This window comes from Arachis duranensis, chromosome 10, assembly GCF_000817695.3.
Source record: "Arachis duranensis cultivar V14167 chromosome 10, aradu.V14167.gnm2.J7QH, whole genome shotgun sequence".
Lineage (NCBI taxonomy): Eukaryota > Viridiplantae > Streptophyta > Magnoliopsida > Fabales > Fabaceae > Arachis > Arachis duranensis.
In genome coordinates, this window is record NC_029781.3 from 16,679,150 (window position 1) to 16,693,061 (window position 13,912).

Here is a 13,912-nt window from a genome sequence, read left to right on the forward strand (position 1 = left end):
TGTTGGCAATCTCGCTCGGTGGAGCATCGATCGGCCGATCGTCAACGCGCGTCGGTCGGTTGATCCTAGTCTCGACATTATCTAGATATCTAGAACAGAATGTGAGAATCTCCTCGGATAAGTAGCTCTCTGCAATCGTTCCTTCCGGTTGTGCCCTGTTACGCACGTATTGCTTGAGACGACATAGGTACCTTTGAGAACATAAAGTACAAATTACTAGATGACAGCTATCCATTTATAAACAGGTCGAGTTATATTAAGCGGATCAATACCTCTCAATTAGGTACATCCACCGGTAATGCACTGGGCCACCGAGACGGACCTCCTCGACCAAATGCACCGTTAGATGAACCATAACTGTGAAGAAGGAAGGTGAAAATATCATCTCAATGTGGCACAAGGTATGGACTACACGATCCTGAAGGAGAGAAAGTTGTTGAGGATCTATGGATTTACTGCATATTATTCGGAGAAAGGCTGATAACTCAGCCAATATGGCAGACACTGGGGTGGGTAACACGTGTTTTGACGCAATTGGCAGTAGATATTCCATTAGAATATGAATGTCATGACTCTTCAAGCCGAATAACTTGCGCTGTTTTAAATCAACGCAGCGAGAGATGTTGCTAGAGTACCCGTCTGGAAAGACCACATTCTTAATTGTCCTAAGAAAGACATCCTTCTCTGGATTCCGCATGGTAAAGACTGCAGCGGGATACTTTCCACCTTCAACTGGCCACATATCATGCCAGATGCCCATCAACTGGAGATCTTTTCGAGCTTTTAGGAGGTCTTTGGACTTACCGCTCTCATTCAACATGGTGAAAACAATGTTGTCGCATACATTCTTCTCTATGTGCATCACGTCAAGGTTGTGACGTAATTCGTTGTTCTCCCAGTACAGCAGATCAAAGAATATACTCCTTTTTTCCAGGGAGACTCGTCTTGGACCACGGTCTGCTGTCCGCGCCTTCTTTTACCGCCCATCGCTTGCACCTTGCCTTGTGAGATGGGAACACCCTCCAATTGTCTCAGGACATCCCTACCAGTCAATTTGGTAGGTGGGGATCTATCCTCTACCTTGCCATCAAATCTGCTCCGATCCTGTCTATATCTGTGATCGCGATTCAAAAAGCGACGATGACCCATATAACACCATTTCTGACTAAAGGTGAGTCGCCTAGTCTCGGCGTCCAAATTGCACGTGGGGCAAGCTCTCCCGCCATAAGTATTCCAGCCAGATAAATTGCTCAAGCCAGGGAAATCACTAATAGTCCACATCAGTGCAGCTCGCATATTGAATGTTTTCTTCTCACTGGCGTTGTACGTATCGACACTGGCCCACAGCAGCTTGAGCTCATCGATCAGGGGCTGTAAGTAGATATCTATGTCATTACCAGGCATTTTAGGACCGGGAATTATCATAGAGAGAATGAAGTTGGTTTGTTTCATGCAAATCCATGGGGGTAGGCTGTACGGAATAAGAATCACTGGCCATATTGAGTACTTTGAACTGAGGTTTCCATAAGGGTTAAAGCCATCACTGGCCAAGGCTAGGCGAACATTGCGCGGATCGCCAGAGAAGTCAGTGTATCTCCTGTCAAATGATTTCCAACCCTCGCCGTCCTTGGGATGCCTCAAGTAACTGTCAGAGTTGGTTCCTCTCTTGTACCACAATATGTCCACGGCTGTCTTGCTAGACATGAATAATCTCTACAACCGTGAAATCAGAGGAAAATAACGAAGAACTTTCGCCGCCTGAGGTTTCCCATTCTTCTTGACAACGGCGTTGATCCATACAATGGAATTCTTCCTGGTCTTTTGCTTCCACCTGGATGCTCCACACCTTTTGCATCTGGAGAGGTCATGGTCGGAACCTGTATATAGCATGCAGTCATTTGGACATGCATCTATCTTCTTGTACTCAATACCGAGCTTCCTTATGATCGTCTTGGCATCGTGCAAGGTCTTCGGAATCCTTGCATGCTCAAAAGCATCCCCCAATTGCTCCAGAATCAATCCGAAAGCCTTGTTGCTGACTCCGCACATGCAATTTATGTGGTAAAGTCTCACCAAGAAAGACAGCTTCGAGAATCTTGAGCATCCTGGATATAATCTCTGCTTGCCGTCCTCAAGCAGTTTGTGAAAGGCATGAGCCTCGCAACTAGGCTCGTCAGATAAGTTCGGCAACCCCTCCGCACCATCTCTGACCACTTCATCCATAATGTTTTCATCATCACCCTGTAGTCCTGGAATGTTGAAGGCCTCGTGGACCATGTCAAGCATTTGATTTCCTAAGTTTCCAGTGGGTTCTAAAGTTTCTCTACCTCTAGAACTCTCGTCTACGGTCCTCTCACCGTGATGTAACCAAAAGGTATAGTTAGGGGAAAGGGTTTTATCAGAAGATGATCGTAGGCATCCTCTCTAGTTTGGAAAAATCGGAACCCACACAAAGGACATGGACAATGTATCATCCCATCCGATGATGCATTTGCAAAGGCGAAATCAAGAAATCTATTCAGACCATCCCTATATTTTGCACTACCTCGTGGCTTTATAATCCAACTCTTATCGATGTCTTATTAAATGAAATAGCACGAACAAATAAATAGACAGTAAATAGATGCATAACACTAAAAAACCTATTGAAATAAAATTCGGATTTGTGTCAAGAGAAACAACCACAGTTAATCACAATTATAAGACGGAATATCTTAAAACGGGAAAAGAAACAAAGTTACTAGCATCCCGGATAACATGTAGCACACGAAAGGTAATTGGTAGGAGGCTTACTCATTGCAAAATTCTGTGCTTTCTTTAAAAAATACTGGTAGAAAGAAGTGTTAGTTCCAAGTCCAAAAAATGAAAATATTAAGAAATACTCCCTTAAAAGATAAAAAGGAAATAAACAGATAATTGTTAAAAATAAAAAATAAATTAAACAATAACTATAATTAATCCATCATAAGGCACAGAGAACGGAATATTCAAATCATCTCAAAATATGAAAAAGAAAACAAGATTGAATGTTACATATGGGTACCAAAAATGTTAGCGGGTGAAATAAATATAACTAGTCATCTTGTGCTGTCTTCTAGCATATAAGAAAAATAATTTGTTCAATGTAAAAGAAAATAAAAAAATAAATAAATATTGCACAGCAAGAAGGGTCAGACAAAAAAGATATGGGTACCAAAAAATGCTAGCAGGTGAAATATCCTTTCCTTCATGAGATGTAGGACCTACAGGAAACACACTAAGAGCCCAACAATTTTTTATTCATTGTTCTTCTTCTCTACACATAGATAGACTATAAAAGTTTTCATCTCATAATCATCAGAGATGAATAATAATAGTAAAAAAATGAAAACTATATGACTGTATGATCTACTCAAGAAAAATCCAATATTTTATTTACTTGGGGAAAACAAAGTTCGAACAAGAACATTTAAACGTGAGAATCTGAATTTTGATAAATGCAGCTAACTCAAATAAGAATTGTATAATCGAATGTACAAGTTTCAAAGAGCATCAAATAAGAAGCAAATGTAAAATTGTTCCATCAAAGCCATTTGGATGGATCAGATTTAACAGATACATATTTTGCCGAAATAAATGGTTCCCCTTTTCTAGCAAACTTGCTAAACAAAAAACCAATTTGTATTGCACAAATAACCCAGAAGGAACAGAGCATATGAAAAATAAAAATACCAAGGATCAATTGTCACTTGGAAGAATCAATAACAAAGTGCTAGTAGTTGTCAAAATTGGCTTGATTATATATGTATTCTCTATGTACCCTACATAAGTTATCCCTAAAGCATGAGTATAATTTCAGTCAATTAGCTATCACCCTTCCCATTTATCGTCCGCATCAATAAATCTATAACCCAGTCAACTTGTTCAAATAACGAAGCAAAAATTGATGTCACCAACCCAATATTCCCCAATATTCTATATCATCAATTCTCCAAGAATATCCAAAAAATTAAAAGAATATTGCTTATAACACTTAATAATACTGATAATAGGGCCAAGTTGTGGTGTTGAGAAGTTGCCAACTGTGAATATTTCTTATAACACTTCAATAATATTGTACTTTGAATCAATCTGAATTCATACTTAATCTATTCCTTTTAATAAATAATATACTGGTCATTTCTACTACTCACCTACGCAAGAGATGAGTAGAACAACAATAACAAATCAACATCATCATAATCATAACAAATAACAGAGTCAGAAGAAAGTTAACCTTATTCAGAGTGTGCTCTAGGAGCTTCTCTGCTGATATTTATGTTGAAGCTCTTATAAACAGCGGAGCGGAGAGTGAAACATACTTTGGCAATTGCTTTGCGCAGTAGTTAGCAACCGACACCAAACGACGTCGCTTCCTGCACAAAATGTAAAGATGCATAACACTTTGGACTAGTATTACCTGCTTCAATATATGAATATATATCTTAGGATTAAAAATTAAATATTTTTTTATGCAGATACAAATTTAATGCCTAATTTTCCATCTCTAATAAAAATCTAATATATATAAACTTCAGTCAATCTATTTTGAAATTTATAAATTTATAATACAAGACAATCACAAGTATCCTTGAATTTCAAATTTAATTATTTGTTATTGTATATCATCTATATCTATTTCTCGCAACCCCAACCTACTTTGTTTTTTTTCCCTTAATTATCTATGTATTAATCTATTTTATCTTTCTAAATGAAGTGTTATTCTTTATATCTCAAAGTTATTTAAACTAAAATTTAAAGTGTTATGCAAATCAAGTTAGTTTATTTAGTCTTTATTTTTCTCTCTATTTATTGACATCTTTATATTTTGATTCAGCAATTAATAATGTTGAATATTTAAGAAAATTTCAAATATTATCTTTTATACAAGATTTATCAAATATTTAAAACCAACCGCAAAGAGTATAATTGGATAAAAAATAACATAAAAAATAAAAAATATGAGAAGCAGAAAATTAAAAGGTGAAAAATGACATTAGTTTATTGGATAACAGAGTAACGAAAGGATTGGGTTTAAAAAGATTTGGATAAATTAAAATCTGAAACTATAAATATAAAATTTGAATCATCAGTTTATTGTCTAGTACCGTGCATTGTGATTCTTTTTGCAGTATACTATAAATGCAATAACTTTGAGTGTTCTTTTCTGAAGAAAGATTTTTCTGACCTTAAAAATATTGTACTATAATTTATGAAACAGTATCAAACAATGACATAATGTAGTTCTCTTTTTCTCCCAAGCTGTATCCCCAACTATTAACTATAATGCTAACCACTAAATGAATTATCATTAGACTAGTTACTGGTCAAGTTTATTTGTTTCTCAGCCTGCAAAAAATTTCTTGGTTCAATGTCTTTTGCAGATCCCTACTCATAGTGTTGGCAATTCTTATACATCATGCGAAAGGTACTCAAGGTGTCTAGATAGTAAGCGAGTATATACTCTGATTAGAATTATCTTTTACAATTATTTACAATCTGGTCTCATTACTTAATAGAAAAAATAACAGAGCAACCCATTCTTGCTGATCGTGAACAAATGTATGTATACTCTGATTAGAATTATCTTTTATAAGATAAAATTACAATCTGCTAGTTAATTAAGATCAATTAGCTATCTAACTAGTCTGATGGTTTCAGTGGCTAAGAGAAGGGTGGATTGAATCTTAGCCCCCTTTTTTGCTTGTTAACACTTGCTGGATTTAGAGGAAGCTTTTCTGTTTTTAGCTCATCCCTAGCCACGAGACATTTTTGAATTTTTATCTGAACAGTAAAAACAGAATTGAAGTAGCAAGAGAGGTAGAAGATTACACCCAGATATATCCTGGTTCAGCTGCTATGTGCAGTGCAGCCTACATCCAGGCTCCATCACAACAATGCTGGAATTTCACTATAATCATCCAGATTACAAATTGTAAAGTGCTAACCCAACTTACAAGGAGATTCCCACAGAATCATGAAACACAACACAGATGTACAAAGGAACTCTAAGACATCTATGGCTTTTTCTTTTAATTTTGCACTCTCTGCCTTTTTCCGCTCTATGGCTTTTTCTTACAAACCTCACTGTTTGCCTTTTTCCATGAGACTCAAGACATGACAAAATTAAACAGAAAAATATTAAACAGAATACATTGAAGGAGAAGAGAAATCTGTTAGCTCAGGTAGCTCTGAGAACTCTGTGCCTTGCACTCTCAAGTTTTCTCCTTGCTCCAAACAGTGGCTGTTCTCTCTTTTTAAAGAAGAGGGAAGCCTCCACACTTGAAGCCAATTTTCTGTGGTGGTTGAGCAGAATCAAAGACAAGCCATGCTTCAAGAATCTCACCTTGCTGGCCGAATCTTCTTCCTTCTTTTTGAGTATGAAGAATCCGAGATTACCTCACCAAATCTTACCTCATTTGGTGATTATCTCAGCCACAACATACTTTTGGTTTTCTTTTTCTTGCCATCATTAACTTGATGGCCTTGATGCATGCAACTTCTTCTTTTTCTTTTTGGTAGCTTAGTGTAGCTTCCATGGTTTCCTGTGTAATAACCGAAGAAGAGAAGCAAAGATGAGAGAGAGGAGAGAGAAGATTGAACACAAACTAATGGGTAATAACAAAGTGAAATTAAAGTCCAACTTCCCTAGCTTAGAGTGGCGTGTAGCATTATGATCACCATCATGTCAATCACACTTTCTCTATCATGTTCCCCATGCTAGTGAATTAAATTTCAAATCCTTCCAAAGAGTGAAATGGAATCCGTTGAAAGCATTGAGGCTTTTTATTTGCTTCATGGATTCGGATAAAGCATGGAAACATTCACTAATGTTGGGCTTGGTAGCAATAGATTTCATTTTGGCCCAAATAACATCACAATAATTCAGCCATACATCTTTGAATATTTTTGAATCAATGCTGAATTGAGAAATAAATTCACACTTGGGCTTGCAACATTTTATTTCATTTTCGGCCTATATTAAAAACCTGCATCACAAAATTATTAATTAACATATGTTAAATGAAAATCAAATTAATAATTTTGTAATTAATTATTTTAATAATATTTGTTCATCATCAAAATTAAATTAGAGTTTTCCAAACTTATCATAGTCAAATCTGAAGTGTTCAAATAGTTTAAGTTATGACAGAAACATAAAACTGATTACCGAGCTGAGCTTGCTCATTGTAGAACAAGTCGAATGAATGAAATCCCTAACTCTAAACAGCATCAATTAACCCAAATTGGCATAATATATAGACAAACTCTCGATCAAACTTCTGAACCAAGAATGTAAACAAGAAGGAAAGATCAGTTATTAAAGAACAAACCAGATAAAAGGGGAGAGGCCGCGATACGGCGATAGCTCAACTTGGCGGACGGCTGAGAACGGTGGAACTGTTTCACCCACGATTGATGAGAAGTACGGATGGCAGCTTGGTGGGCTTCTGTAATTATGGGCAAAAGCTCAAGAAATTGGGGGTTGCTCAGCAAAATTGGGGTAGTCGATTAATGGTTGTAACATGACAAGGGGATACTCACAAATTAAATTATGATCAGGGGGTCACCTAGGTGGGTTCTTCCACTAATGAATTAGGGCTTTCCTCCTATGTGTTTGGCGCGCTCCAAACTTCAACTCGCGGGTTTCTGAACAATTTGGGGGGAATCAATTGGTGGAAACGCGAATAAGAGGGAATTGAAACTATTAATTGAAACTTACCTAGCGGCATTTCTTGAAGTAGTCACCAGGATATGTTGCTGAACGAGGGGTGGGCGTGTTTCGCACCTCTGCTGTTGCTTCTCTTCGGCCAAGAAGTCACGCCCAAAAGAGGGGACTTGAAGAAATCACTCCCAAATGAGCGGCGGTTGTCACTGGCCAACCGCTATCCAATGGTGCATGGCGACATCTGCCAGACCGCCACTCACTTCTGCCGCTATCTTTCGATTTCTCGGCGATTATAGGCGTTTCCACTATTTAGTCGCCGCTATCCTCCGCCCCTGCCGTAGTGTAAGTTAAATTGAAGTTTGATTTTTAAGAAAGTAGAGGTTTTGAAGTTTTGTGTAACTTTGGTTTTTGACCAAAATTTAGCGAGCCATAACTTGATTTTCAGACCCTCAAATGATTTCAAATTTATTTTATATGAAAATTGGGTCCATGAAATTTACGTCGTTTGAAGAATGAAAGAAAAATGATTTAAAACAAAAAAGTTATGCGCGTCAGAAGTTTGGGTTTTAAAATTGAAATTCTGCAGCTTTTTAGACTTAGTTAAAATTTTTGACAAAATGCACGCCCACGCATACGCGTGACTTGGGATTTGCGTACGCGACCACCCGCTCGCAACATGACCAACCGTTTCGGGTTAGGATTCACGCGTACGTGTGGCCTCTGTTTTAGCAATCTGGGTTATTGTGTTTCAAAACCTAATTTCAAACTTTTAAACCTCTATTTTCGTTCTTTCAATCATAAATCATAGTAGTAAGCCTAGTAAAAAGATGGAGTTAGGAAGGACTGGTAACTTAGGAGTGAAGTAAGGTTGAAAAATGATGAATTATGTATGAAAAATGCAGAAAACTGAAGTATGTATGATGCTATGGTTGTAAAGGATGATTATGCATTGGTTATAGATGATTATGAATGAATTATAATGATAATGAAATTAAAATTGATTGTGATGTGCCTCTCTGGGTAAGACGCAGTGGTGTTAACCACTTGCTCTGGGTAAGAGGCAAGATTGCTGGGTAAGATGCAGTGGAGTATCCACTTGCTCCGATTAAAAGTTTGAAGCTCTTGCTAAGATGCAAGGGTCGGATTTTGTCGTCGCTTGCTCCGGGTTGAGAACTATATGCCACCTGGGTGTGAGGCAGGGTGAAGTTATCTCCTGCTCCGAGTACGTGGGTAAGATGCAAGGGTTGCAGCGTTGTCCCATTTGCTCCGTGTTTGGTGTACTGCCCACGGTTAGCTACCAGGACATGTCAGGTTGGCTAAGTAACCGACAGTTGATATCAATAACCATAGGTAGGCATGCATCATAAGCATATTACTTGAATTGCTTGTTCATGCTCTAATTGGGAATGTCTATGTGACTTTCATATGCTTACTTGTATACGTGCTACTTGCCTTACTTGTATCCTAATTGTGTTTGTTATTGTCTGCTTGCTTGTCTGTGTGATTATACTGGTGATGGAGGTTTTGGAGGAAAGAGGATGATCAAGGGTTAGGTTAAAGTATTTGGTTAAGTTCAGTAATCCTTAGAAAACCATCCTTATTTATGGTTTCAGTTTTAATTCTAAAGTTTTATAAACTGAATGTCGGCATTCTAGGATTGCCTCTGGCATTCCCAAGACCTTATATCTTATGTGCGTGGCACCTTTATCATGTTGAGAACCTCCGGTTCTCATTCCATACTGTGTTGTTATTTTTCAGATGCAGGTCAAGAGGCACATCGGTAGGCGTCTGGAGTTTTTGCAGCGAAGTGGTTTACTTTGGGGTTTTCTTTTGTTATTTTGATATTATTATGTATAAATTTATAGTTTCTCCTCTTGTGTATAAGAATGCTTTGTTTATGTACCTCTTAGAAGTTTTATGGAGAACTAGGGTTTATGTATGTGCATTTTGGGACTTGGGGCTATGTATATATATACGTAAATGTTCTCTAGTCAGCCTTAACTTCGCAGGCTAAGTTAGGAGTTTGTTATTTTATACCCTTTATCTTCTACTCTTATCATTTGTACAATTATGTAGTGGACTTTAGATTTCTTCGTACGCAAGTAATCTCTTTCCTGAGTGTTGCGCTTTTAATTTTGCGATTTTGTTTTACCCATCCTTCAAGACTCCTCGTATATTAAATACTTCCAATTATTATACTATATATATTTTATTTTAGAGGTCGTAGCGCCTCGCCACCTCTGTTTTACATCCTAAGTGTGAAGTTCTGTGTGGTAGGGTGTTACAAAATAAATATAGTAATTATTTTAAAAAAAATTATATTAAAATATTAAAATTCAAAAAGTGATCTCACAAATTAGTTTTTCAATTATTGAGTTCTACTATATAAATTAAACAATAATAAAAATTATAATGTTAAAAAATATAAAACATTTAAATTTTAAAATAATTACTATATTAATAAGTGAAATTTAAAATATTAAATATAATTTGATAAACTCATTTTAATAAAAAAATTACTATAAAAAATTATAATTTAAAAATATAAAATTTTAGAATACAAATGACAAAACAACTTTATAACAATTTATTATTTTTATTATTTTATGTAAAGAGATTTTTTATTAAGTTTTAAAAAATAATATTAAAATTAATAGTATCAAAAAATATTTTAAATTTAATATTATAAAAAAATTATATAAGTACTAATTTGATTAATTTTAAAATTTTAGGGATGAAAATGACTTACCTTTGGATTTTCAAAAACTATTTTGATTATAAATAACTTTTTTAATTGTCATGTGACACATGACGTAGTAGATGTTACTGACCTGACACATCAACCAATCATCTTGTGATATGTGACATTAACCTACCATGTTATCATCCAACTGACGGAAGGACTAGTTTGACTTATGTTTTATTTTTCAGGGACTAATATAACTAAAAAAATTATTTGAAGACTAATTTAAAGAATGAGTAATCTTTTAAGAACGAATTTGATTATTAATCCTTACTAAAAATGAACACAAGTTGGTTACATTAATTTTAATTTAACAAATTGTAAATTTCAATTTTATCATACGGATGACACACGTTTTTTTTTTTTTTGGAGTCATGAAACACGGATTATTAAACTTGTTGCATTATATTTTTGAGCCCCTGAAATTGTCCCAAGAGACTTCGTTTTATTATATTATTATTATTATCATTTGTTTGGCACATTTGACAATCGTTGGGCCAAAAGATCCATAGCTCATATTAGTTAGTTAATTAGTATACAAACCCTCTCTTACAAAGAAAAGAAATAAAGCTAAAGCCCTCTCTCATAGGCTCAAGCTCTCAAATGTAAAATGTGGGGGGTTTAGTTTTAGTATCTATTTCACTGGAGATGTTAAAAATATTTTTTCATGAAGATTTTATTTAAACGTATGATTTATTTATTTAGCTAACTTTAAATAAACACAATATTTTTATAATATATTAAAATTAAATTCTATAATTTACTATCTAATAATCAAAATAAAATGTCTTCACATAAAGATAATTATATAATATTTTTTAAAGTATGCAACTTAGTTTTAACTTAAACAAATATAAAATATTTAAATATAGCAACAAATATAAATTTATTTAGTTATATGTTATGAGCTTTTTTTTTTTCCACATCAATGAAATCGATCAAGAAAAAGAGAATCAAACATGAGTTCTTAAATTAAGTCCTAGTTGTTTAAAAAACATTGAAATTGAGAAGAAAAATATGTTTTCAAGAGTTGATACTAGCTAGTTTAAGGTCAATCCTCGTACGCTACTCATTTTTCGATTTTAATTTTTGAACACGTAAATTATTAAGTTGTGCAATTAAAAAATGTCTAAAAAATAAGATGTCTACATATATACCTGATGAATACTCCAATCGTAGAAAAAAAATATTTTTAATGAAAATAATTTCTAAAAAAAAAATTAGAGCACTAAATATAATTATTTCTAATCTTAATTGTCATCGAATAATCTTGAAATATAACACTAATTATATACACACTTGCACACCATTAATTACTTCATACTTTGTCTCTTATGTTACATTATTATATTGATACATTGTTTATGGCTAAGTTGGAGACTTTACTAACAAAATCAAACTCATGCAACAAACAAACCAATCCCAATGAAGCTAAGAACACTGTGACAGGACCAATCATCCACAGCATCAAAGAAACACTAACACAAAAAAATCTATTCCAATTAGAGCCAATGTGAACCCTCTTTCTAGAATTGTTTGTGTAATTCCAAGACAAAAATTCTCCATGAGTGTTCATAAGAAAATTTGCATCAATTAAGAACCCTATGGCCATTGAGCTGAATAAGAAGCTAAGAACAAGGCATAGTGATGCTGAGCCATATTTTAGTGTTGATTTTGAACCTAAGAATTTGCTGATGAAGACTGAGTGCCTTGTACTATAGGCATTGTTGGTTAGAGCTGCCAAAGCCATGTTTATTAGAATGGTTATGGAAGCTATGAATATGGCTTCCATCAGAGTGTTTCTCATGCTTTGCACTGTTAGCATGTTCTTCTTATCATCACCCTGTACCAATTAATAACATCACAATTATTATCCCAATCTAATAATCAAAATTTTATTATTATTATTAGGAGTTCAACTCAAGTAACTATGTTTGTTTCTTCTAACAAGAAATTTATTTATCTCCAAAAATAATCAAGTGGTTAGTTCACTCATCCACTTAAATAAATGCTAAAAGTTCGAATTTCACCTTATATATGTGTAATTATTCATTGGCCAACGACAAACACTAAATTGAACTAAGATTCGCGACGAATTAATCCTTAACTTGGCAGATTGAAAATGATCGTGAATAAAAAAATTTATCCAAAAAACTTCATTAAAAAAAAAAAGAATTTCTCCAAAATTTTATTCGGACATTTAGTCCTTAAAAAATGTCAACAAGTAGTTTTGAAGTAGACATGAATTAAGTCATTCAATTCAATGTTTATTTGACCAATTAATTTAGTTTTAAACATTGATGTTATTTTATATTAGGAAAAATCAAATTAATGCGAGAAAAATTTGTGATCGACTAAAATGATGTTCATTTTATGTCTACTCATTAAAATCCAAATTAAATTAAGTATGCATTAACCAAATATACTCTACACATGCATGCAATAATAATTATTGACACACAAATTAATAATAATACCTGGTTTAACCTCAAGAAGTCCTCCTGAGCTTATTGAGTCCAAAAGTTGTACGTGAATGTTTGTTCTTGATGCTATGGCAGAGATAGGCATGGTACCCTATTGTTATGAAGAGGCTCAAAGGAACCAATATGGTGTCCAAATAAACCGCTATTCTCATTTTCTTTCATTCTGATGAACCATGAAATTGAAAATGCATTCTTATAATAATGGGGATTTAGTGGGAATATCCCAACAATGCACCACACTTCCGTAAACAATGCTATGAATGAAAAAGCATGATCTATATATATATATATGGGAGTAAATATGGTAATGTGATCATTGTTCTATTTAATTATTGCTAGTGCTATTTATTGTTCATAATGCACTAGCAGAAATAGTAGTAATGGACACCAAACTTGACATGGGGTGTGAGTCGCACTTTCTTTTATATGTAGTTAAGATATAAAATATTAGTATTCGAGTCTTATCTACTAATTAAGTCGGTTCGATCCATGAAAAATTTATGTCGGTAATAATTTTCTAATTTTTAAATAAGTATAAAAATTATTTTTTTAATTAATTAATATTAACTGATTTTTTTTATAAAAATATTTTTTATTAACACTTATTCTTTTTTAAATATTTAGGATTTAAAATAAAATAGTTTTAAAAAAATTAATTAATATTAACTAAAAAATTAATTACCTAAATTTTTTATATTTTAAAGATTCTCTAATTAGATTAAAGTATCTATACCACAATCAATTTATCATTCCTCACAAGTATATATGTCACACTTGATTGGTAACTGGATGGATGTATTATGATAGATATTAGATAATACAGCACAAAGTCTAATATTTTTTATTTTTTTTATTTGTGCTGATTTGAATAAATAACGTAACTTAATTTAATTTTTTTAAAAATTAAGTTTAAAATATAAAGACGTATATTAAGAATAAATTATAAATAAATTATTTTATATTTAATTTTTTTATTTTAAAAATATTTATTTTAAGAGA

At 33.7% G+C, this 13,912-nt stretch overlaps 1 pseudogene; it reads right to left on the reverse strand.

The window, feature by feature from the left end:
* Positions 1-11,767: 11,767 nt before the first annotated feature.
* On the reverse strand, positions 11,768-13,136 carry LOC107469273 (uncharacterized; annotated as a pseudogene).
* Positions 13,137-13,912: the final 776 nt, after the last annotated feature.